This window comes from Suncus etruscus, chromosome 13 (assembly GCF_024139225.1).
Source record: "Suncus etruscus isolate mSunEtr1 chromosome 13, mSunEtr1.pri.cur, whole genome shotgun sequence".
NCBI classification, from domain to species: domain Eukaryota; kingdom Metazoa; phylum Chordata; class Mammalia; order Eulipotyphla; family Soricidae; genus Suncus; species Suncus etruscus.
Window position 1 is genome coordinate 60,526,283 of NC_064860.1, and position 25,235 is coordinate 60,551,517.

Consider the following 25,235-nt stretch of genomic DNA (forward strand, 5'->3'; position numbering starts at 1 on the left):
AATCTGACTAAATTTGTGAAGGATATATACAAAGAAAACTATAAAAACTGCTCCAAGAAATAAGAGAGGACACGCAGAAATGGAAACACATACCCTGATCATGGATTGGCAGATTCAACATCATTAAAGTGGCAATACTTCCAAAAGCATTGTACAGATTTAACGCAATTCCTCTAAAGATATCCATGACATTCTTCAAAGAAGTGGATTAAACACTTCTGAAATTCATTTGAAACAATAAAAACCTCGAATAGCTAAAGCACTCCTTGGGAAAAGGAATATGGGAGGCATTACTTTCCCCAATTTTAATCTGTATTACAAAGCTTTAGTTATAAAACAGCATATGATTGGAATAAAGACAGATCCTCAGATCAGTGGAATAGGCTTGAGTACTCAGAGAATGTTCCTCAGACATATAACCACCATTTTTTGATAAAGGAGCAAGAAAAGCCTATTCAACAAGTGGTGTTGGCACACCTGTTTAGCCACTTGCAAAAAAGCAAACTCAGACCCCCAGCTAACACCATGTACAAAGGTAAAATACAAATGGATTAAAGACCTTTATATCAGATCTGAAACTATAAGTTATAGAGAACAACATGTAGGTGAAACACTCCAGGACATTGAGACTAAAGGCATCTTTAAGGAGGAGACAGCACTCTCCAAACAATTGGAAGCAGAGATAAACAGATGGGACTATATTAAACTGAGAAGCTTCTGCATCTCAAAGGAGATAGTGCCCAAAATACAAAGGCCACCCACTGAGTCGGAGAAATTATTCACCCAATACTCATCAGATAAAGGACTAATATCCAAAATTTACAAGGTACTGAAAGAACTATACAAGAATAAAACAACTAACCCCATCAAAAAATGGGGAGAAGAAATGAACATACACTTTGAATAAGAAGAAAGGCAAATGGCCAAAAGGCACATAAAAAGATGCTCAACATCACTAATCGTCAGGGAGATGCAAATCAAAACTACTATGAAGTACCACCTCACGCCACTGAGATTGGCACACATCACAAAAAAGGAAAACAAGCAGTACTGGTGGGGATGTGGAGAGAAAGGAATTCTTTTTCACTGCTTGTGGGAATGCTGTCTAGTACAACCTTTATGGAAAGCGATATGGAGATTCCTTCACAAACTGGAAATTGAGCTTCCATACAATCCAGCTATACCACTCCTAGAAATATACCCGAGGAACACAAAAATACAATACAAAAATCTCTTCCTTACACCTATATTCATTGCAGCACTATTTACAATAGCCAGACTCTGGAAACAACCAAAATGCCCTTCAACAGATGAGTGGCTAAAGAAACTGTGGTACATATACACAATGGAATACTATGCAGCGTCAGGAGGGATGAAGTCATGAAATTTTCCTATACATGGATGTACATGGAATTTATTATACTGAGTGAAGTAAATCAGAGGGAGAGAGAAAGACACAGAATGGTTTCACTCATCTATGTATTTTAAGGAAAATTAAAGACATTTTAACAGTATCTCAGAGACAAGAGAGATGAGGGCTGGTAGGTGCAGCTCATGACATGAAGCTCATCACATAAAGTGATGAGTCCAGTTGGAGAGATGACTACACTGAAAACTATTGTAACAGTGTGAATGAATGAGGGAAGTAGAAAGCCTGTCTCGAGTACAGGTGTGGGGGGGTGGGGAGGAGGGAGATCTGGGAAATTGGTAGTGGGAATGTTGCACTGGTGAAGGGGGGTGTTCTTTACATGACTGTAATCATACAACTATAATCATATTTATAATCATGGTGTTTAAATAAAGATAATTATAAAAAAAAAGAAAAAAATATGATCTTGGGGCCAGAGTGAAAGCACAACAGCTAGAAAATTTGCCTCGCAAAGGCTGACCTGGTTTAGATCCCTGAAGACCATATTGCACCCAAGACTTCCAGGAGTAATTTCTGAAAGCAGAGCCAGGAGTAAACCCTGGTATGCCCTGCCCCCAAATAACATATATGGTCTTATCTGATAGTCATTTTAAAATATAGAATTGAATTAATCATCAAGAAGTTTAAAAAGGGGTCCTGAGAGATAGCACAGCGGCATTTGCCTTGCAAGCAGCCGATCCAGGACCAAAGGTGGTTGGTTCGAATCCTGGTGTCCCATATGGTCCCCCGTGCCTGCCAGGAGCTATATCTGAGCAGACAGCCAGGAGTAACCCCTGAGCAATGCGGGTGTGGCCCAAAAACCAAAAAAAAAATAAATAAATAAAATAAAATAAACAAAAAACAAAAAACGAAGAAGTTTAAAAAGGGAAATACTAATAAAAAGGCTTATAAGAAATACTCTATTCTCTAATTAATTTGCCTTACATATGTTTAACTAGTAATAACAATTTAGCCTCATTTTAGAAATCAAAAATCTTAGGTCTTATAAGCAAAGTTTTGCTTTATTAAGGAGTTAAATAGTTATCTTCTTTTATCCCAAAATTTTTTTTGCTTGTTTGTTTTGGGCACACCTGGTGACTCTCAGAGGTTACTCCTGGCTATGCACTCAGAAGTCGCTTCTGGCTTGGGGGACCATATGGGACACAGGGGATCGAACTGTGGCCATCCTGGATCAGCTATGTGCAAGGCAAACATCCTACCACTGCACTACCACTAAGGCCCCTATTTCAATATTTTAGAAAAATAAATTTTGATAAAAACCATAACTTTGTGTGACTTTGAATTAAGGACTGCAACTGTATGGACAATGCTATTATAATATGTTTGGTATCGTAAAGTTAGAATCACAATAGTAATAGGTTCAGAAAGGTGGCTGAGATTCCCCCAGTATTAAAAGTTTTCTTAAATTTGGAGAAGATATAACAGAAAAATTACAAGAAATATTAAAAATATAATGATCAGTACAATGTTTATAAGAATTTCCTGCACTTTATTATGTGAAAGCTATCTTATTGTAGTTTGCATCTAAAAATAAACACAAATTTATCTTCCTAACTTTAGAGATTATTAATTGCATCATAAAATTTTAATTTAAATACTGTGCATTTATTTTAAAATTTGAATTCAAATATTCAATTAAAAATTACAACATGGAGCCAGAGCAATGGCGCCACAGTAGGGCATTTGCCTTGCAGGAGGCTGACCCAGGATGAGTTAGATCTCCCCGTATGGTCCCCCAAGCCAGGAGCTATTTATGAGCTATAGCCAGGAGTAAGCCGTGAGCATCACTGAGTGTGGTTCAAAATAAAAAAGAATAATAAAACATTTGAAAAGTGAAGAAGTGGATTAACCAGTGGATTAACTAGTATAGGAACATGAATTCTACAAGGACAGCAAGGCTTGCTCTATGGATGTTCTCACTGCTATATAAACTTTGCTTTGAAGGGTGTATGGCAAAAATGATGTACTCTAAATATTTCTCAAATTTTATTAATCTCCTAAATGTCATTTTCACAATGACATTATTTATGTTAGACTTATATTAAGAATAACAAATATTAAAATTAATTATTTCAGCATGAAATTTGCTTTAAAATTTAATTTTTATAAGGCATTTAGGTATTAAAAGTCAAACATTTCCTTTTGTTTATGTTTATAATCGTGGAGTCATAGAAAATAGGAGTCATCTGCTTCTATATTTGGGATACCAGGACCAGAAAGTTAAACATAGGAAAGGCAAATAAATGACTTTGCCTTGCTTGTGGCCCACTCAGGTTTGGTCCTAGAACCACATATGACCATCTGAGTAATTTAAGGAGTGATTGCTGAGCATTGAAGTAGGAGGGAGCCCTGAGCACTGAAGAGAGTGTCCAACACAAAACCAAAACAAGTTTGAAATACATTCAGGATCACTACACTAGAAAGCTACAATAATTCTCAAAATTCTTACAAATACTTATCTACCACAAAACAGATGTAGCGTATATTTTATTTTCTCTATTGTCCATTTACACAGACTACTTAGTTAAAAATCATTTGTTGGAGTGGAAAGATAACACAGTAAGGAGAGCATTTTCATTGTTTGCAGATGATCTGTGTTTGATTTCTAGTAACACATATGGTTGCAAGCACTTAATAGGTCTCATCTCTGAGCATAAATCTGGAGTGTGCCCCCAAAACCATGGACTGTGACTAAAAATATACCCCAAAACTCAAAATAGCAAACATGTATCTGTGCAGAAAAGATCTGGAATGAGAATTTTTTTCCATTCCTAATTTACTATCATTTTTTTTTCTTTATAAGAGGAGTCCCAACTTTTCCTTTCTCTTCTTGAGTATTCTCTTCCCCCCCAAAATATGACATACTCATAAAACAAAACCCAAAGAATCAATCTGATCCTCACTTAAAACAATCCACCTGGCTGCCTTATTTTCTGGATTAAAGGACTTTCTATCAAAAGAACAATCAGTCAATAAAATGGAACCTACATAAGAAAAATAAATTTTTCATGTCTAAGCTTCTTTTTTTTGTTACGATGAATAAAAGCATATAGCTGTGTGTCTAAGCTATATCTTTACTTTATTCACAAGAATGTGATCATTTGATCTTCCATCTGCCTTCTTTTGCCACTCCATTTACTTTATCTTATTTCACAGTTGGCTCAAAACTCTAGGGAGGATCTGTAGTGTTTCATGCATGTTGCTTTGTTTTATTTATGTTAGAATGAGCTCTCTTAAAGATCTTTATAATCTATTGAAGAAAATGCAACATGTGGAATTTTGCTTCCCTTGCAATTTGAAATAGATTCAATTGTGGTTATGAATTAGTTTATTTTCCATGTTCTCTTTAGATAATTTAGTATTATTTATTTCTCAATGTGTCAGTTGAGGCCACAGAAAGTTTCCTGTGGCTCCTTTTGTAGCAAGGGCCATGTGCATAATGGAGACTTGTCATCATGCATGCACAGTACTGATAAATCATGAACAAACAGATACTGTGACTGTGCAGTGTTGGGGAGTTTTCCAGACAGGCTGTTGGATTTGCTTTTGCTTTCTCAATTTCCAAATGGTCAGTGGAATGCAGCTATGAGCTACTTAGCCCGGCTTTGAACTGTGACCCAGGAAGAGAGCAAAACTCACTAGCCCACACAGGGATTAAACCCAGGTTTTGACTTCATTAGTTCTCAGATTCAAAAACCTAAGCTAATTAGCCACAGATGCACAATTATGATTGATTGCGGAATCCACTTTTTGAGGAATTATAGGTTAACAAACTGTATGGAAATGTTATTAGAATAAAATCAGATGTATTCTATAAAATATACTTGCACAAGTAACAATATTTCATGGTGGTCGGCCCCAGAAATGTTGACATTGTGGTTACTGTATCCAAAAATAAAATTTATAATTTGTCCAGAAAAAAGGAAACTATCACTGTCCCTTCAGATTCATATGGCCCTCCTTCCATATACACAAAAAATTAAAATGTCTATTGGCATTTTCAATGTCTCCTATGAACAGTTAGTAGTCAATGACTAGATCAAAGCAATACAAAACATCTCTACAAAGGTCATCACCCTCTATAGTCCAACCATTCCCTCTACCCACCTTTTATTTCTCTTCTCTTCTTTCACTCCACCAGATATGTTGATGGCCAAAAAAATCTTTTTAGGGACCAATAGATAGAACAGGGCTGCATGCACTTAACACTAGATTGATCCTTAGCATTATATCATGATGTTGATCACTAATTAAAGTTACAGAGACCCCCGAATGCCTGCAAGGTGGCTAGAGAGTCCCTGGCAGAGGAGCCCCAAGATCCTCACTAAAACTGTTGGGATGATCAGTCAGTCTCCTGAGCCTCACTGGGGAGACAGACCCTACAGTCCATATACAATAAACGAAAGAAATAGCAGTAAGTCTAAACAAGTCTAAATTGCTTTTTCAATAGAAATTGATCAAAAATAAAGTGTTCTGAGAATATACATATTTTATTAGCAAATAAACCATATTAGCCAGATATTAATAAATATTATTAACAGATACATTTTGGAAAAGAAAACAAAAATATCTAGTGATCATCTTATAGTTAAAATCTTGGATATAGTGAACTGGAAATTCTTTTATTTAATTTGTTTAATTCTATAAATCCTCTAATCCTATTTTCTTATTAAACATTTATGTACACCTTTTAGAGCATAAGAAATAATATGACAATTTTCTGACTTTATTTTTCAGGAACAAAGAAGAACAAATGTTATTTAAGTGTTTTGAAACTATAAACCTACCCTAAAATAGCAAAAAAATAAAATAAAATAAATTAAAATTCAGTAAAATAAATGAGGCATTATATTCCAAATCTAAAATACATTGTAAAGCTTCAGAAATAAAAATCAGTTCATACTAGACTGAAAGACTCTTAAAAGAGAAGAACAGAGCTGGGATATAATAAACAAATTCTCAGATACATATACAGGTAGTTCATAATAAAGACTCTAAGAAAAAAACCTAGAAAAAAATAAATGTTTTCTAACCAGTGAAACATGCTGGAAATTTTTGTTCTGTTAAAACAAAAATTTAAAAATAAAAGAGGTCATCATCTCACACAATGACCAAAGTTCTCTAAAATGTTTTAAAAACCTAGATGTTCAATATGGATCCATAATCTACGATTTGGTAAAGGCAATATAGTTAATAATATTAGTTTCAGTAGTGTTTTTATCAACTGGATTTCTTTGTCAAGGCAAAAAATAAGCAAAAATAAAAAACATAGGGTTATATAGAACAAAAATGCTTCTCTTCTGTACAGCATAAATTATTGCTAACATGAAAAAATACTGAATAGGAAAATTATTTACATACCATACATATGACAAAATCTAATGCTATCTAACATTTACAAGAATTCATAAAAATTAATATCAAACTTCAAACTATTCCATCAAGATGGTAAAAATAACTAAATACTTTTACAAAGCACACAAAATTTACAGATATCCTATACATAGTTGATAAACTGCTCACTTAATCTATTATTAGTGAAATGAAAATAAAACGAGATATGACTCTGTACCACTGAGAATGATCAATTTCAAAAAGTCTAAAAATAAGAACTGCTGGAGATTTAGAGAAAACATACCCTCCATGCACTATTGATGGGAATGTAAATTGACTCAGCCTCTAAGTAAAATGACATGAATATTTTTGAAAAAATCTAAACTAGAAGTACTAGAAATATAGTAAGTGGGTAGAAACTTGCATTACATATGACTAATAGTTTACCCTGTATGCTTTCCTGAGTTCTGCCAGAAGTGATCCCTGAGCACAAATAAATAAATAAATAAATAAATAAATAAATAAATAAATCTAAAACTACTTTAAGATTCAGCAATCCATTCCTGTGTCCCAAGGACACAGAAAACACAAAAAAAATGTCATCTGAAATGGTAAATGAGTGCCTATGTTCAGTATGGAGCTATGCATAACAGCAATTTTATAGACATACTCTAATTTTCTAACAATAGATGAATGTGTAGAATTTTTAAAACCCCAACACAATGGAGTACTACTTAGCTACACAAAATAATGACTAAACAGTACAATTTGTTTTTATATGAACCAAAGTATGAATCTAAGTAAAATAATTGATGGGGGTAGAATGATTATATCATACTTACATGTGTTATGTATAATACAAAATTTGGGCATACGTTTTGTAATTTTTCCAGAAGCAAAGTCATGTAAAAAGCAAAGTTGGAAAGACAATTCAAGGTTTATGATGCTTGATTTGCATATTGCTGAGCCTGGTATATACCCATATCACATATTGAATCTCAAACACTGCCAGTAATATTCCCTGAGCAAAAAGTCAATAAGAAGTCCTGAGGACAGATATGTGTGCACTACCCTAGAAAAAGAAAAAAGAAAAAAAAAGGGAAAATCTAACAATAAGAAATCATTAAATCTGATGAAAAACTGAAGTTACTTAGTAGGGTGAGTAAGAAGAATGGAGAAATGTATCCTGTGGACAGTATTGAAGGCCACTTTAGTGGTGGGTGTGGACCACCACATAGCATGACGACTTCAAGGCTTAAAACAATTAAATTATATTCCTATAAACCAATGTTACCTTAATAAAAAGTTAAAAGTTTTTTGTCTTAGACAAACTTAGAATTGAGCTGCCATTTGACCCAGCAATTGCTCTCCTAGGCATATATCCCCAAGATGGAAGGACATTCATTCCAAAATACATATGCACCCCACTATTTATTGCAGCACTCAGTATAATAGCCAAATCTTGGAACCAACCTCGATGTCCAACAACAGATGAATGGATCATTAAGATGTGGTACATATATACAATGGAATATTACATGGCAGTTAGAAATGATACAATCACAGACTTTGCAGCAACGTGGATGGACCTAGATCATGTTATGTTAAACGAAGTAAGTCAGAAGACAAAAGAAAAACACAGAATGGTAGCACTATTCTGAAACACCTAGAACACATAAAAAACAAAAAAATGACATTGAAGAAGCATAACTGCTAGAACCACAAAGAAAGACTTCATAAACTCCATTCCCTGATCTGCACAGCCACCAAGATCTTTAGAAACAGGTCTGATTTTACCATCCAAGATAAAGTAGAAGTCTTCCATATACCACGAAAGCAGCAAGAGGAGAATAAATGATCTATTTTTTTGACGTCTTTATTTTGGTGTGGAGATTACGGTTGATGTCTCCAATATTATTTTATTTTATTTTGTTTTGTCTTTCTCTTTCTTTTTTGCACTTGAGTATGATTTGATTTCAGAACCGAGATTATTGTGTGGTGCCTGTCTTTATTGCTGTGGTGCTTATCGGTTATTTAATTCGATATTTTTTTTTTTGTGTGTGTATTGTTGTGGTATTTTAATTACTTTTTTTACATCCTCTTTCAAACTGAGGTTGGAAGCCTCTAGACAGGACTCTGCCTATTTTCAGCATATTTGATTTTTGATTGAGAAGAGGACATATTAGGTGATGGGTATTCCCCTGATTCAATGTGAATATGTACCCAAAATACTACAGTGAAAGATATGTAAGCCATTATGAAAAAAAAATTGTGTTTTTAATCAGAAATTTTCTTTGACTTACATGTATTATTATTATATCAATTATATTATATGTTATGTTATGTCACTATATTATGTTATATTAGTTTACCTCATTATGTTAATCAATTTTGTCCTTTAAATGAATTCTTACTTTAAAAAAAAACAACTTTAGTTTGCTCTGAAGAAAAAAAAAATAAAATAAATAAAAGATAAGATAAGGCCTCCCAAATCTTACCACAGGCTGTGTTCTTTACACTGGCTGTATAGAAAGAGGAGGTACAGTAAAGGCACCCCATATACACCTCAACACAGGCCCCTTGCCGGGTATGTATTGTGAATTGGGGGACAAAAAAAGAAAAAAAAAAGATAAAAAGTAATTTCCTAATATTGATAATGGGGATGGACATTGAGTACATATGTACTTTGGCAAATTCTACAACTGTAGTTAGAAAATAACCCAAAATATTCTTTTGATATTCAAAAGACTATAAAATATTGTCTTTATGTAGATAGTACAATGTGAATATTTAAACCATGTACTATATTGTGACCAAATTTTAAAATTTTATAGTATTGATGTACAAAATAATGTCATACCAGCAGCAACTGCCAATGTGATTTTTTAAATAATGGCTCAAACTGCAAGATAAAAATGCATTAGCAAAAGCATTTTGCTCTTAGAAATAAACCAAAAGTCTTTAGATAAAACATAAAGAGAAAGTTCAAAGATTAATATAGTGTTCCTGTAAATTAAAGACCACAGTTAGCCTCTCTTCTCAAGCCATTCTGTCACCACCTGAAGCTAAAAGCTTATCACTCACTACACACCTGTATAACTGCATGGGTCCCTCCTGCACCTCCATAACTCTGAGCTGTTTCTTGTCTTAATCTCACCTTTCAACTATCACAATGCATACCACTTCCAGTATAATTCATTTTAAATGCTACTCTCATCGTATTATAACTCTGCTGAAAAATCAATGATGGATTCCTATTTCAAACCACGTCCAACACATATTTTTTCTATCTAGGTTCCAACACCATATATAAACTCTTTCCATTATTTTTATCTTGAGTAGTGATAAGATAATTCAGTAAGTAAATCTAGTTTCTGAATTTTACCAACAAATATTAGAGATCATCTTCTCACTGTCTCACTAAACTTCGCTTAGATTGGGAATTGAACTATTTTCTTCACAGTCCCGCCACTCCTATATGCTAGTAAAGTTCTTAAATTACTAAATTATAATCCTGTTACTTCCAAGAATCAGTTTATTATAATTGCTACCACCTTAGTCTCCTCTCAATTCCTGTATCATTAATAATACTTTCTGATAAAACCATTTTTATATTGTTCAAGATGAGTGTGTGTGTTTTTGGACTCATTTTCATAAGTATAATCTCACTTGAGGAGAGGTACCATATTCATAAGTTGAGTATTATTACTATGACAAAAGCTGCACTAAAATATGGCATGCACTTAAAATTATTGATTAATTCTAGTGCATTTCCACTAGCAATAAAAATTAGAACATTATATTCGTGCCTACTTCTGAATTTATAAAGCACTTTCTTTTTGCTGTTCCAGTAATTGATGTGGTTTCTAAGAAACAATAAAATCTTGCCATGAAAGTTAAAATATGTTACTTTAAAATTAAAACTTTGCATATAATTTTAAAATTCCTAATTACATAAGTTTCTCAATATCTCAAACTCATTAGAAGATATGTGCATTTAAATACATACCTTAAAATAACATAGAAATTAACACAAATGTACTGCTTATTATATTTACATAAGTAATAAAAATTTGGGATATCAATAACACATATGAATTATTTATTTAAATTTATTACATGTCTTATCTCTTTGATAAAGAAATTTTCTTCTCTTTTTCAATTTTTTAAGGTAAAACACTGAAAATAAAGTTAGTAATTAAAATTTATAAACTGCAATAATAACACACACTTCTGGGTGATAATCCCTCTTAAATTTTTCTAAGAACTGGATAAAATAAACTATTCTGAAACTATTTTATATTTTTACAAAAGGTATGAACATTGTTCTGTCTTAAATCTTAAATATCTGGAATATGTCAGTGGGTATTCTAGGAACAAGCTTCTACTGAAATTCTTTTTTTTTCTTTTGGTTTTGGGGTCACAACCAGCAGCGCTCAGGGGTTACTTCTGATTCTATGCTCAGAAATCGCCCTTGGCAGGCACAGGTGACAATATGAAATGCTGGGATAAAAACCTCCGCCCTTCTGCATGGAAGGCAAATGCCTTACCTCCATGCTATCTCTCCGGCCCCTGAAATTCTTAAAGAAATTTTATAGATATAAAAAATGACATTTTTAATTCAAATAGATATTATTTAATTTTGTAACTAGTTCCCTAAATAATGTGCCTCTTTGCTACTTAGTAATTTTGTATATTTTAAACTTTTGCAAAAATGTTATTTTTAAAGAAAAAGTCCCAAGCCAGAGAGATACTATAACCAGAAAGGGTTCTGAATTGCTGTGCAATCAGACACTGTGAGTTTAATATCTGAATCACATATATTATCACAGTTAAGCCAGGAATCAACCCCAAGTGCAGAACCCAGAATAAATCTTGAACATGTAAAATTTTGAGCTGCCTATACAAAAGAGGGACTAATAATGAAAACTGACACGATAATTGGTATTAATACTGATAACTAGTATTTTATTATAACTAATAAAGTATTATATTGATATTTCTATTGTTTTTCAATATAATCGCTTTATTTAAGCACCATGGTTACAAAATTGTTCATAGATGAGTTTCAAGCATTGAATGTACATCATCCTTCTCCAGCGCACCTTTTCCCCCACTGATGTCCCCTATTTCCCTCACATTCCCCCACATCTCTCTTTTTCTAAGGCAGGCATTTTGCTTTTCTCTCTTTCTCCTCTGTCCCTTTTGGAACTCTGTTTTGCACTATTGTTAAGGAAGGGGTGCCATGGAATCATTTTACCCCCTTTCAGCATCCAGTTCTTATCCAGAGTGATCAGTTCTAACTATTATTGTCACAGTAGACCATTCACTACCCGAACTACACTTACTGCTGTTTGTGACAAGCTTCATACCATGGTCTGGTCCTCCTGACCCTCACCTCTTTTATTTTTCTTAAATCCCACAAATGAGAGATTATTCTATGGCTATCTTTCTGACTCATTTTACTCAGTATAACAATTTTCATATACATCAATATAAAAGCAAATTTCATAGCTTAATATTTCCTAACATCTCATTGTATTTCATTGTGTGGATATATATATTTCTATACATGTAGATGATATTTATAATAGAATATTGATATGTCTGGTGCTCTGAGATGTGATTTTGAAAATTTTTCTAAGCATATAGGGATGGAGATTTGCAAAGATGAACACTTGTATCAGTATGAATTGGATTGAAATGGCCAAATAAATGGTTTATTCTAGGGAAGCTAATAGCAAAAATTAATGTTTTTTTTCAGCCATGTAACATAAATGTGAAAAATAAATGGAGAGATGTGGCAACCCATTTGGTTACATATGTGTTAAATTTAGCATTATTTAATTAGTTCTAGAAATATATTTTCCCATTTTTAGTTAAAGCATATTCAAAGAAAAACAATAAAAATTGGTGTTATGTATTTTATTTATGAAATAGATGGCTTCTGGAAAACAAGCACATCAAGTCTAGATCTTGCATTGCATGTGATCTCCCTAGATTTGAGGCCCAACACTGCATGTAGTCACCAAATATTATCAAGAGTTATGCATGAGCACATTACAGCGTCAAAATTAAATCTTGAGCAAAACCAGGCATGGCCTTAATCTCTCCAAAACCACAAAAGTAAAAAGTTATATTAAATAAAAGACTATTTAATCTTTTATAGATTATTGTGTAAGGAAATTTCAAAAACCACAGAAATAAATGATAAAGGTTCAACAATCTAAAATCAACATTCTTTTTGCTCTTCTGTTTTTGAGCCATCCTTGTTGATTCTCTGGTATCTACACTTTTGGCTACACTCAAGAAGTACTCCTGTTGGTGCTCAGGGACCCTCTGAGATTTTGGGGATCAAACCAAGATTGTACAGGTGTGTGGAAATAGCCCTACTCACTACGCTATTACTCTGGCCCTTTAAAATGAATATTCTTTTAACATCTTATTCTATTTAAAATTGATCTTCCATTTTTTATTTCAACTTTCTATAATAATTTTTATTTCTATGTCACCATAAAAGGAATAACAAAGTGGTTTGTTTCATATGCTTGAGAAAAATATCGATCATTAATGATACAATAACCAAAAGACTTCTTTCTTGTTACAATCAACTCTGAAATCATTTAATTAAAGTTCCTATTTTTCAGTATGCAGATATCCGCTTCTTCATGTTGGAATGGCTCCAAGTTGTACCTTGAAAAAACTAAACAATTTAGTGTCCAAACTCCAATCATTGACTTAGTATGGTAATGAATGTTTCCAGCAGCACTGCATACAATTATATTCATGAGTTCCATCTTAGGAACTCAATGTCATGCTCTTTTCACAACAAAAAGGACACTTGTATTTTGTGCTATGAGTTTGGGTGTTAAAGCAGAGAGAGAGAGAGAGAGAGAGAGAGAGAGACAGAGAGAGAGAGAGAGAGAGAGAGAGAGAGAGAGAGAGAGACACAGAGAGAGAGAGAGAGAGAGAGAGAGAGAGAGAGAGAGAGAGAGAGAGAGAGAGAGAGAGGAGGGAGTGTTGAATAAAAGACAGTCCTTTGAGATGGGTAGTCTCACCTGCTTGTTATGAGGTTTCTGCTTTATAAAGATCTATACATATATACACATATAGGTATATATATCTTTAATTTGCTTTGCTCTAGTTAGTTTGAAGCCTCTTCTATGAGTCTGACATCTTTATGATGAAAGCTTATGTTCTTGACACCCAAATTATCAAACACAAATTCTTTTTTTTTTTTTTTTTTTTTTTTTTGGTTTTTGGGTCACAGCTGGCAGCGCTCAGGAGTAACTCCTGGCTCTATGCTTAGAAATTGCTCCTGGAGGCTCGAGGGACCATATAGGATGCCGGGATTCAAACCAACGTCCTTCTGGTCCTTCTGAAAGCTAAGTAAACACCCTACCTCTATGCTATATCTCAGGCCCCAGGATTCTACAATTAAGATATCTTTGGTGGAATATTCTATTATTTTGTTTTGGTTATAGAGTAAAACAAATTTCCAGTTTAATGAAAATTTTGATAAAGTACATTGTGTGATTTTAGTACTGGGTTAGGCACTACTTAGATGTCAGAACACATTTCTAACATCTCTTTATTAATGCATAAGTAATTCAGAGTGATATGATATCAAAGCACTGTAAGTACACATCAAGATGGAAATAATCATTTTAAAAGAAACAGAAAAGAATTCTAATAATTCACGTTTATCAAAAGGAAAAATGGAAAACAGCACTTTAATATATTGCTGAGAATTATGAGATTCAAATCATGTTTTGTCTATGTATGCTTATGTTAAAGAGGTAAAAGGTATTATACAATAAGGAAATAGTAAATTTTTAGATTCAAAGATGAAAACTTGTGAAGATTGCAGAAAGGATGAAGGAAAAGGGCAATATGGAGGAAAGAAAACTAAGTAAAAAAATAGAGAAAAGATTTCAAAGAAAATAATGTAAGCGTGATTAAAAAAATAAATGCTGGTTTGAAGAGACCAAGATCTTGGAACACATAGAACTTATGTTTCTCAATTTTTCTTTTATTTAAATGAAAAAAGTGAGGTTAGAACTGTTTAAATATTTGAAAATATGTTCAACCTAGAAAGCCTTGTATTTATGTTCCAATTTAGTTTTTCCCCATTTTTGTATTATGGTGGTTTTCTTGTTTTCAAATTATAAAAAAAATAGATTTTAATTTATTCTTTAGAAAGTCCAGTCAATATGTAAAGAACCAAAATTGTGACCACTAATTTGTCAAACCAACTCTTAAAAATTATACTATTTGTGTGGTCTGAAGATTATTAGAGATGTACTTTGTGCGGCTGAGATGCTTGTAAAGTCTGAAACAGAATGCCTAACCAAAATTCAAAGTTAATTTTTGGCAGAAAGATGTTTTATTTAGATTGTATAATATAAAACAAAAGATTCTCAAAGTAGAGTTCGGTTAATTACACTTGATAGTCAAGAAACAGTAATAATAAAAAAAAAACTGATGATTTAGACCCTTTCCTAAAACTTATTTATGCTGCTTTAGACTTTAATTTTAACTAATAACTATTTATCTTTGGTCCGCTATCAAAAACATCTCCCTAAAGTTCAGCTTCTAACTTTACTAAAAAATAGCATGATGGTCTCAGTGATATTTAAAATAAAAATTTATATAATTAAAATATATTCATATTTTATTTTACTAGTTAGACCTATTGCTGATTATTAAAAGTATTGCCACTAAGATAAGAAGAATAGCAATAGTACAGTTGGTAGAATGCTTCCTTTTATATGACCTATAGAGATTTGATCTCCATCATCCTATATATTTTTCCCTGAATCCTTTCAGGGATGTTCTTAAATGCAGAGCCAGAAGAAAGCCCTAAACACTACTGTGTGTGGTCCAGAAACAAAATAAATAAAGTAAATATCTAAAAATGTAAATGAGTGATTCAGCTCACAATGAAAATAGGATGAAAAGTCCTTGACTCATTTTCTTTTTTTTTGAAATCTGAAATATAAAATAGCCTATAGATCACAAGTCAATTGTATCGCCAACCAAATAAAATGATCTACTTCTACAATTGACTTGATCTACTTCTACAATTGACTTGTAAACAGTACATACATCTTGGTTATTACGTCCCCATTGTTCCTTTAAGAAGTAACATGTGTTTGGTCAGATGGAAGACAGATAATCAAAAATAAAACACATGCATCCAAGAATGCTAAAAAAATTAAGAGTTTAATGACTACCATTTGGTGGCAGTTATGCAAATTTAGTTTGCATAAGTTTTTAATTAAGCCTTCATGTAGAGTCATACATACAACAAAACCACAATATGTAAATTATTTTAAATTACCTTAATTGGTTAAAATAATTATTTTTAAAGATAGCTTTAATTTTATTCCTTTCCTAATTTGATTTGGAGACCTTACCCTGAGGTGTTTAGGGATAACTCCTGGTTTGCTGTTGAGGGTTGTTCTTAGTGATGCTAGAGAGAATGTACAATGTTGGAGACCAAACCTATAACTCCCACTTACAAATTTTTGCTACAGGCCTTGGAACACCTCTCTGGTACTTTAGTTTTCAGAGTTAACAACCAAAATTTGTTGAGTAATCTGCAATGGTTAATAAATTTTAACTTCAGATAACATAATTAAAAAAGTTGGTGCAGAGGCTAGACTTAGTTGTGCTAAGCTTTGTATTTTAGTTTGTTTTTAGTAAGTATCTGGGTATCATGTGGTGTAGATGATTATACCTGGGATCCTGCATGCCAAACGCTTCAACTATCACTCAAATTCTTAAGGTTTCTATTTTTTATGCAATTAATTATTTAATTCCTAAGGTTATTTTAAAGACACTAAGTTGTAAGAGTCTGCAGTTCTCCAATTCAATATTACAACAGAAAAACATAATATCAAAGGTGATTGAAAATGTCATAAAGGAATTTTTTTTAGATAATGCTGAAAATCTTGAACAAGAGCAGCATACTCAAAGTAACATTGGATATACACATATCACATCAGTGTTTCCATCTGATTAAATGTTAAATCATAGGTAATATTTCAGGCAGAATTTGGATTAAAAAAGAGTACAGGAGAAATAAATTTGTAATACAACATGTTTATACATTTATAGAGTGTGTGAAAAAAACTTCAGATACCTAATGAGGGGAAAGAAGACTAGAACTGTGTTACAATAAAAGAACAATCTGGACCATAAATTTGGAATTAGTTTGTGAATAATTTTGGACCCTTCACTATTGTCTGCATAATGTGGCTAGGAGTTGTGTTACAAGGAATATTAGTATGGTAGCAGTGAACCAGAGACTTTAAGTAGGTATCCTGAAAGCTTGACTAATATAATGTGTTAAATATCTACAGAATTAAATAATTAATTGCATAAAAAATAGAAAACACGATTTTCAGAACAGAAATCAACATTTTCATGCTTAGAAAAGTTACAAAAATGTGAAATATTAGAAAGTTTTTTGATACTGGTAAGAAAGAGGTGAATTTAGAAGTGACACATTTCTAATGGTGATAGAAAATTTGATACTAACTTTTTAATGATAGTATTGCTAAATTTATCAAAAAAACATAAAATTCTTTTATAATAATTTTATTCTAGAACTATTTTCAAAAAAAGTTAGTATTAATACTTATTTTTTAAATGATAGATTTATATATGTAGTAAATACTATTCTGCTAGTTGTTTTTTATACAAAAATCTAATTTTTATGGAAGTTAAATAAAAATAAAAAGAGTAATTAATAGGTATAGGCACTAACTTAAAATATGTTGCATTAAAACTAAATAATGTTTAAGATCATTTTAAAATGAAAAAGCTTTGCTTTTTTCCAGATAAAAGAATTATATTCTCATTCATAAAATACGCAATTAGTGAACATTTTAGAACATCTTGACATCATTTATTATGGTTCTGGGAAGATAATTATGATCTAGTATATAAACTATTAGGGAGCATTAGATAACAAAGTGTAATAAATTCTTCTGCTAGCCAATTCATTCAGAGTGGGTGCTTGCAACGGAAAAAAATAAACATGTCTGAGGCTAAGAAGGTTCTTTCGAGACACTAGTGAGTAATAGATAGAGATATTTAGTGTGGAAAGTACACAGAAGTAAAAAGATAATTGAATAATGACAACTGTATTAGAGAATATATTGGAACATTTATAAAGGTATAACAAAAAATATCAAGGACAAATGAAGATTTTTGTTAACATAACAGAAATCTCACAGAGTATGGGGAAAGCTACCAAAAGTCTTGACTGTGTGAGTTAGTTAAAGCTGGATGGAGAGAAACAGCAGCAAAAAAGAAATGTGTAAGGAAAATAAAGTAATTTGCTTTTTAATATTACTTATTCTAGGTATATTTAAATACTTTACATATTTCATGAATTTAAAAATATCTCCTTTTAAAATGGCAAAGAACATTCTAATGGTAATTGGTGCTAAAATGGAAATATTTTTGCTCACATATTGAAATGCTAACATAGAAAACCTAATTCAGTAGTTAAGGTCATTTACTTTCTGATATCAAAATTGATTTTGTAAAATAATACAAGTGTTATGCTAAAAGTAGATTGAAGCAATATTATATACAGCATTTAGACCTTGCATCATTTTAACTATATATTTCAAATAATGTAATGTGAAGATACTTATCCTGTTGACAAATAGTCAACATTTAAACAATGAGACTATTACAGGATCACGAAAGGTCTCTGAGTCCTAGCAGGAATAATCCCTAAATGCAGATCTAGAAGTAAGATATGAGCACTGCTGAGTGTGGCCCCAATCAATGGATAAAAAAAGTAACTTTTGGGGCCAGAGATATGGAGGTATGGCATTTGCCTTGCATGCAGAAGGACAGTGGTTCAGATCCAGGGATCCCTCCCATATGGTCCCCCCAGCCTGATAGCAATTTCTGAGCATAGAGCCAGGAATAACCTCTGAGCGCTGCCCAGTGTGATCCCCCCCAAAAAAAACAAACAAACTAAAAAAGTAAATTAGATGTATTTCATCAAAGGGAGACAGAATGGAACATAGAGGTGAGGATCTGGACAGGAATCAACTCATCTATCTTTTTAGATATATATTTAATTAAGTGTTATAGTAACATGATGAAAAGAATAACAAATTTTTGCCAATAAATAAAAATATTGTATCAAATTAAGTAATTATGCTTTATCTCTAGTTATGATAAAAGTTTATTGATCTCATAAATAATATCTTGATCAATAAATAAAATACTTTGACATTTGTACTATTAAATATTTGAAGTCATGATTTAAATATTTGTCTTTGTAAATCAATCATATAATATCTTAGTTATAATTTGTAGATCTCACTAACTTGTACAAGTTTGATTAAAGTCATATATTATCTATCTAATTATCAAATTGACTAAATTAAATAGATTTTTTTAAGATTCAGTAACTGCCTGAAACCTTTTACTCTCAAAGGAAATTTTTTATACCCTTTTCTTCTCTGTGCTCACTTAAGCCTTTGTATAACTTAATTCTACAGTGTAAAAAATAATTGTATTCACAATTGTGCTTATTCATATGGTTTTACATTAAACAAAGGATGTTATAAAGGTCAAATATTTAATTTATTTTCACTCCTGTTTAATTCCTTATGTCAATGGCATTTTTTCTGATGAGCTAATACTGGAAAATATTGCCATGACTAGTGAGTGAGATCACTGAAAACTTCACAGTTGGAGAATGTTCCATCAAGTGAGTTGGGTATTAGAAAATTATAAAAACAGTCAATCTGTTAGGAAGAATAGAATCATGAATAATATTCTACTGCATTACTGTGCTCACTTTGAAAAAGAACAGTTTCTCACATTTGTGTGTCAAATATAAATTTAATTGTTTAAAATAATTGCATAAATTAATCAAATATAAATATTTGTGCAACATTTTTAAAAGAATATTCTAAATTTTGATTCCTTAATTTTCAAATATATGTTTTAAGAACTGACCTCATATTTATATTTAGACAATAAAATTATGGATAGTCTTTTGTCATCATGGTCTTGAAATTTTAATTTTCTATTGTAATTTATTGATTCACCATGGTTCAAATATTGTTTACTTTTGCTTTCAATAAATTAGCAAGACTATTCCATTTACATCAATGAATAAATTTCCACCTGTCTTAATAATGTTTAGACCCAATTCACTATCTCGAGATTGATGTCATATTTAAAGGATCAGACTTATTCAACTATCTACTTATATAACTAATTGATATATTTTGAACACTTTAGCCTCTCAACATGTTCATAAATAAATTCATCATTTTTCCCTCCAAAAGTATTCTCTGAAGTTATCTTGAGTATCTATTATAAAAGGAAATAAGCAATAACAAACTATCATAAAATTAGAGTAAGGAAAATGCCTTTTTTATACTTTATTAGTCAGTAGAGTATAGATGTATAATAAAATTCACAGAAACTTTTCAGGGCTTCCACTTAAGGAATTGAGTATTTCTTTCTCTTAATAATAGAACATTACAATATACCCACATTCAAGGAAAGATCAAGAATTAAGGAAATATATGTGTAATTATTTACAAATACTGTTTCTGCTTCAATAGTTTAAAAATTGCAAGCTATGTGAATATAGTAACATAATTGTCATAGTTTCCCTATTTGCTTTGCATCTTCAGAGGTAGATAAGATATTGTCACAAATATAGAACTAGTTTCAAGTTTTAGTGTTTTCTTCTGTTTGTGGTACATTTCAACTCATGGAATGAATTACTAGAGTTTCAAATGATGCATTTAAATGCCAATTAATTTGATGATAAAATAGTGAGAAAGTAAATCTTGTAGATGACTCCATAAAAACAGAATCAAAATATAGGACACTTGCTGTATATGCTTGTTTTTCTATAGCTTCAATTTCCTATCCACTTAAATACCTAAATTTAATGAATAAGACTAGATTCTATTCATGTGTGTATAGTTTCCAAATACTTGTCATTTTATGACTTGATTTGATATACTCTCCACCCAGGAAACCAAATCATAAATATAGGACTGGTACAAGTTTTTTTTTCTTTTATCTTAGCATTGTGACTAACCCTCCCTCTCACAAAATCTATGCACCAATGCACTTCCCAATTCTTCATCCTTCTTTTAGAGTCATTCTTTTCTTCATGATAGATATGTTGTGAAAATGCATTATTAGGTAACTATGTGATTAGTGAATATTGTATGATATTAGGTAATTTTGTGATTAGTGAATATTGTGTGACCTTATTACACAAATCTAGATGAAAGTCTAGATATTGGAATGAATGCATTTATATGAATCATTATTGACAAAAAAAGGCTACAGACTCAATACTGTTTTCTTTATTTTCTATTTTTAGGCCACACCCAGTGGTGCTCAATGGCTACTCCTGATTCTAAGCTCAAAATTACTCTTGGCATGCTCGAGGAACCATATGGGTTGCCAATGATCAAACCCAGGTTGGCCACATGCAAAGCAAATGCCCTACCTGCTGTGCTACCATTCTGGCCCTTATCACTGTATTTCTTGACAGACTGGTATAATGATTTCATAGTAAGTACCTTGCACCTTCCTAGTTGCAGTCAAATTAAAATAGAAATTTTACGGATCATATTCCATAGATAAAACTTAGGTTTTTATTATTGTAGGGGACAATCCATTATAAGATTTATACTTTCTCTTCACTTGCATTCAATGCTATCACACAAATTTTATTCCACCATGAATGATTTCATAGATTTCACCATCTGCTTCATTGTCCCATACTTTCAATTCGTAAAACTCTTCCCAGAAGTTCATTTACCTCTAATTTGTTTCCTAGTACCATATAATTAAATTGTTCATTCATTTTATAAATATTTATTAAGATATAACAATGAACCTTTTTCTGGCATGAATTATTATCAAGTTGTTTTCCTCCTATATATTTTTTTTCAATTTTGCTTAGATTTCAAAATATCCTTCATGGGCACAAATCTTTGCAGAGAAACCTTAAAGGCAGAAACTGGAAATGATATGTCTTTCATTTCCCTTTGTACCTGCAAATAGCTCAATGAATGGACTAATCACTGTACTGAAATTAAGTTTATCATTTTTACCCAAAGCACTGCAGTTTTACTAAAGAGGATTCTTGATTGTGTTATGGGATTACTTATTTGTGGCTTTGCAGTGAACACTCCAAAGGTACTCATGTCACTATATAAGATGTTGAGGATTGAACCTAAATCAGTCACATGCAAAGCAAGCACTCAGCCACTGTACTTTAGCTCCAGTCCTGGAAGATTCTTTTCATTTCATTTCTCAAGTAAATAATTAGCCCATTTAACTGTTTAATATATTTTTAACTTGACTAAATGTTAACAGATTGGAGAGTACCATATTAGTTTATGTTTAATGTACGTTTTTTCACTTTTAAATATTATTCCTATTATTTTGTAGTTGGGGGATTTGGGCCACACCTGGCGGTACTGAGGACTTACTCTTGGCACTGTGCTCAGAGATCACTCCTGAAGATTTTTCAGGAGATCACATAGGTGACAGTCATCGAACTTGGGTCAGCCAAATACAAAGCAAACACCCTATCTACTATAGCCCTACCCCCCTCTCTTATTACTTAAAATGTACTCTATTCTTTCTTATTATTTACCATCTTTTGTTTTCAAGAGCCACATCTGAGCTCTGCCAGATGAGCTCAGATGTGGCTATGTGCTAAGAAATTAGTTGTTTCAGAGAATAATATGGAATGCTGGGGATCGAACCTGGGTCCGCCGCATGCAAGGCAAATTCTTTACTGATTGTGCTATTGTTCTAGTTCCAGAACTTCCCATCTTTAAAAAAAACCTCTATCTGTTTTATTTATTTAATTAACTATTTAGAAATCATAACCAGAGGTTCTTACATTTAGAGGAGGTAATAACAGCACTAGCTAGTTTCTTGGTTAGATTTGCCTAATTAGATACTTGGCACCAATTGTAATTCTGTGTTCCTGGTGATTGAGAGACAGAATTAGTTCACAATTCAAAGTGAAAAAAAAAAGTTCTATTAAGAGTAGTGTTATTGGAACCAAGTTTTTCATTAAGCTTTGCAATTAGATATGAGAAGATATAATTTACTGAGTCTTCTGCAGTTTGCTACAGTAAACATACATATCCATATAAATATGCACACAGGCACACATAGGTGTGTACACATGCCTTATGTATAACTTTATAATTTGTAATCCCTAAATTTGCTGTCCATCTCTTCACTTATTATCTATAATAGATATAACTATTTGTTAGGTTTCAAGTATACTATATTCTTCTTGTATTTATTCCATTCTACTCTGTTTATTGGGGGTCAGTTATTGGGCCACACATGGATGTGATAAGAGCTAATATATAGTTCTGTGAGACGCAGCACTCTTGGTAGAGCACAGAGGACCATATATATCATGGGCAATTAAAGTACTCATGTACAATCAGATTTTCTGGCCCCAAATGACCACATGTAAAATTCAACTCTAATGTAAATAAACAATTAAGGAAAATTCTATATAATTTAATCTAAGTTAATTTATAAATATATAGATTAAATGGCAGATAATATATCAATTTAAAATAATTAGATTTGTCAGAACTAGATCACTTAGTTTGAATGCTCAAATAGATTGCTAGGTTCACAATATATGAACATTTTTGTTTCTTTTAAACTAAAAAGTGTTTAATTTAAACACAGATTTTATACAGATTTTACCTTGCCTTGAATACTTGTCTATAAAAAACCTACTCATACTTAATGTTGACCAGAGTATGTGTATTCACTGAATAAACTAAAGAACAGACATGAATATCTCTGTGTGAAGACACTGAAGCAGGCTTCTCATTTTATATATTTATCTTTCATTTATTTTTGGAAACATTGCAAAAAGTAGTTCTATGCATTTGCCAAGCAGAGTTTGTTGTCACTCATTCATTTTTCTTTAAATTTTCTGTTGGATATAACCTATATAACAGACCTTTTCTAGACACTATGATACAAATTTGCATAAGATATACCCTGAATTCTATTAATACACATAAAAATCATTCTTTGACACAACTAGTGTATAATCATCAGTTGCCAGCTTTAGGAAAGTCTATGGAGCTTTAATTTATATAACTCACAGCACATAAACTACAGAAGATGACAAGTTTCATATTGTTGTTATCACTATGACATTTTTTGTAGTTTATGTGAGATTTCTCATAAATTATGAAGAATAAGGGAACATTTAATTTCCTGCATTTCTTTAAAAGTCCTATGGTTCAGTGGTAAGAGTGATAGCACATTAGGTGGGGCATTTCCCTTGCATGCAGCCAACTTTGGTCCAGTCCCTAGCATTCCATATGGTTCTCTGAGCCTGCCAGAAGTAATTTTTGAGCTCAGAAGCAGAAGTTACCCTAAGCACCAATGGTTGTAAAATACAATAAAAAACAAAATCATAAAAAATGACCTATAGTTATACAAATATTTAGGTGATACCTTAAAAGTTAACAAATCACCTAAGGCATGCTTTGAATCCTTTTTAAAAATTCTTTAGTTATTTAAATGTAAGCCAACACTTAAGATCCATGAAATTTTATGGAAAAGCTTCAGTTTTCAGATCTATAGATCTACTAGAACATATGTTAACAGAAAAATGAAGGAATGGAAGTGGACCATGTGCATAGAGCATCTGATCTGTTCTCTGCCCACTGTTCACTATTATCTGAGAGTAGTCTCATTTAGTTTTGCTTTCATATATCAGGAATACCTAAAAATTTTCATTCTTTTTTGTATTTTAGGACACACCAGGCGGGGCTCAGGTTTTGTTATTCCTGGCTCTGTGCTCGGAAAATCTTTTCTGAAAAGTTCAGAGTGCATATAGGGAATGCCAAGAATCAAACCTGGGTAGGTCGAATGAAAGGCATATACCCTACTCTCTGCTCTGGCCCCAAGTACCTGAACTTTTAAGACTGTAAAAATGCAGTCTGTACAGATTTTTTAGTCCATACAATTTTAAGTCTGTACAAATATAACAATGGCTGGGAAATATTTTAGAAGACAAGGGAAAGTACCAATTTGTAATATACAGTTGCAAGTTCTGGTCTGCAAGCTCAAACTTTTAAGAAAGAATAAAGTAATAGTCTTCCTTCCCAATAACTTGCCCAGTAAAAATATATAAAGTCAGAGTTGGAACTAGTGACTTATGCAAGTCAGAGGAGATCAAAATAAATCTATTACAAAAGTAGGAGCAATCGCACAGCCGGTAGGGCATTGCCTTGCACACAGAGATGAGGCTCATCTCCAGAATCCAATATGGTCCCCCTAAACTACAGAAGCAATTTCAGAATGCAGAGTCAGGAATAACCCTGGAAAACACTGGGTGTGACTCCAAAACAAAACCAAAAAAATAAAACAAAAGCAAGCAAAAATC

At 32.2% G+C, this 25,235-nt stretch overlaps 1 long non-coding RNA gene and 1 other non-coding gene across 2 annotated transcripts in view; both read left to right on the plus strand.

The window, feature by feature from the left end:
- The first annotated feature begins 1,630 nt into the window (after positions 1-1,630).
- Positions 1,631-25,235, plus strand: part of LOC126025727 (uncharacterized) — a 722,173-nt gene continuing 698,568 nt past the window's right edge. The window contains exon 1 of the long non-coding RNA XR_007501513.1: positions 1,631-1,669. This is a non-coding gene — a long non-coding RNA (uncharacterized LOC126025727). The remainder of the gene's footprint in view (positions 1,670-25,235) is intronic.
- On the plus strand, positions 9,245-9,377 carry LOC126026349 (small nucleolar RNA SNORA51). The gene has a single exon (XR_007501641.1). It is a non-coding gene; the product is annotated as a small nucleolar RNA SNORA51 (small nucleolar RNA).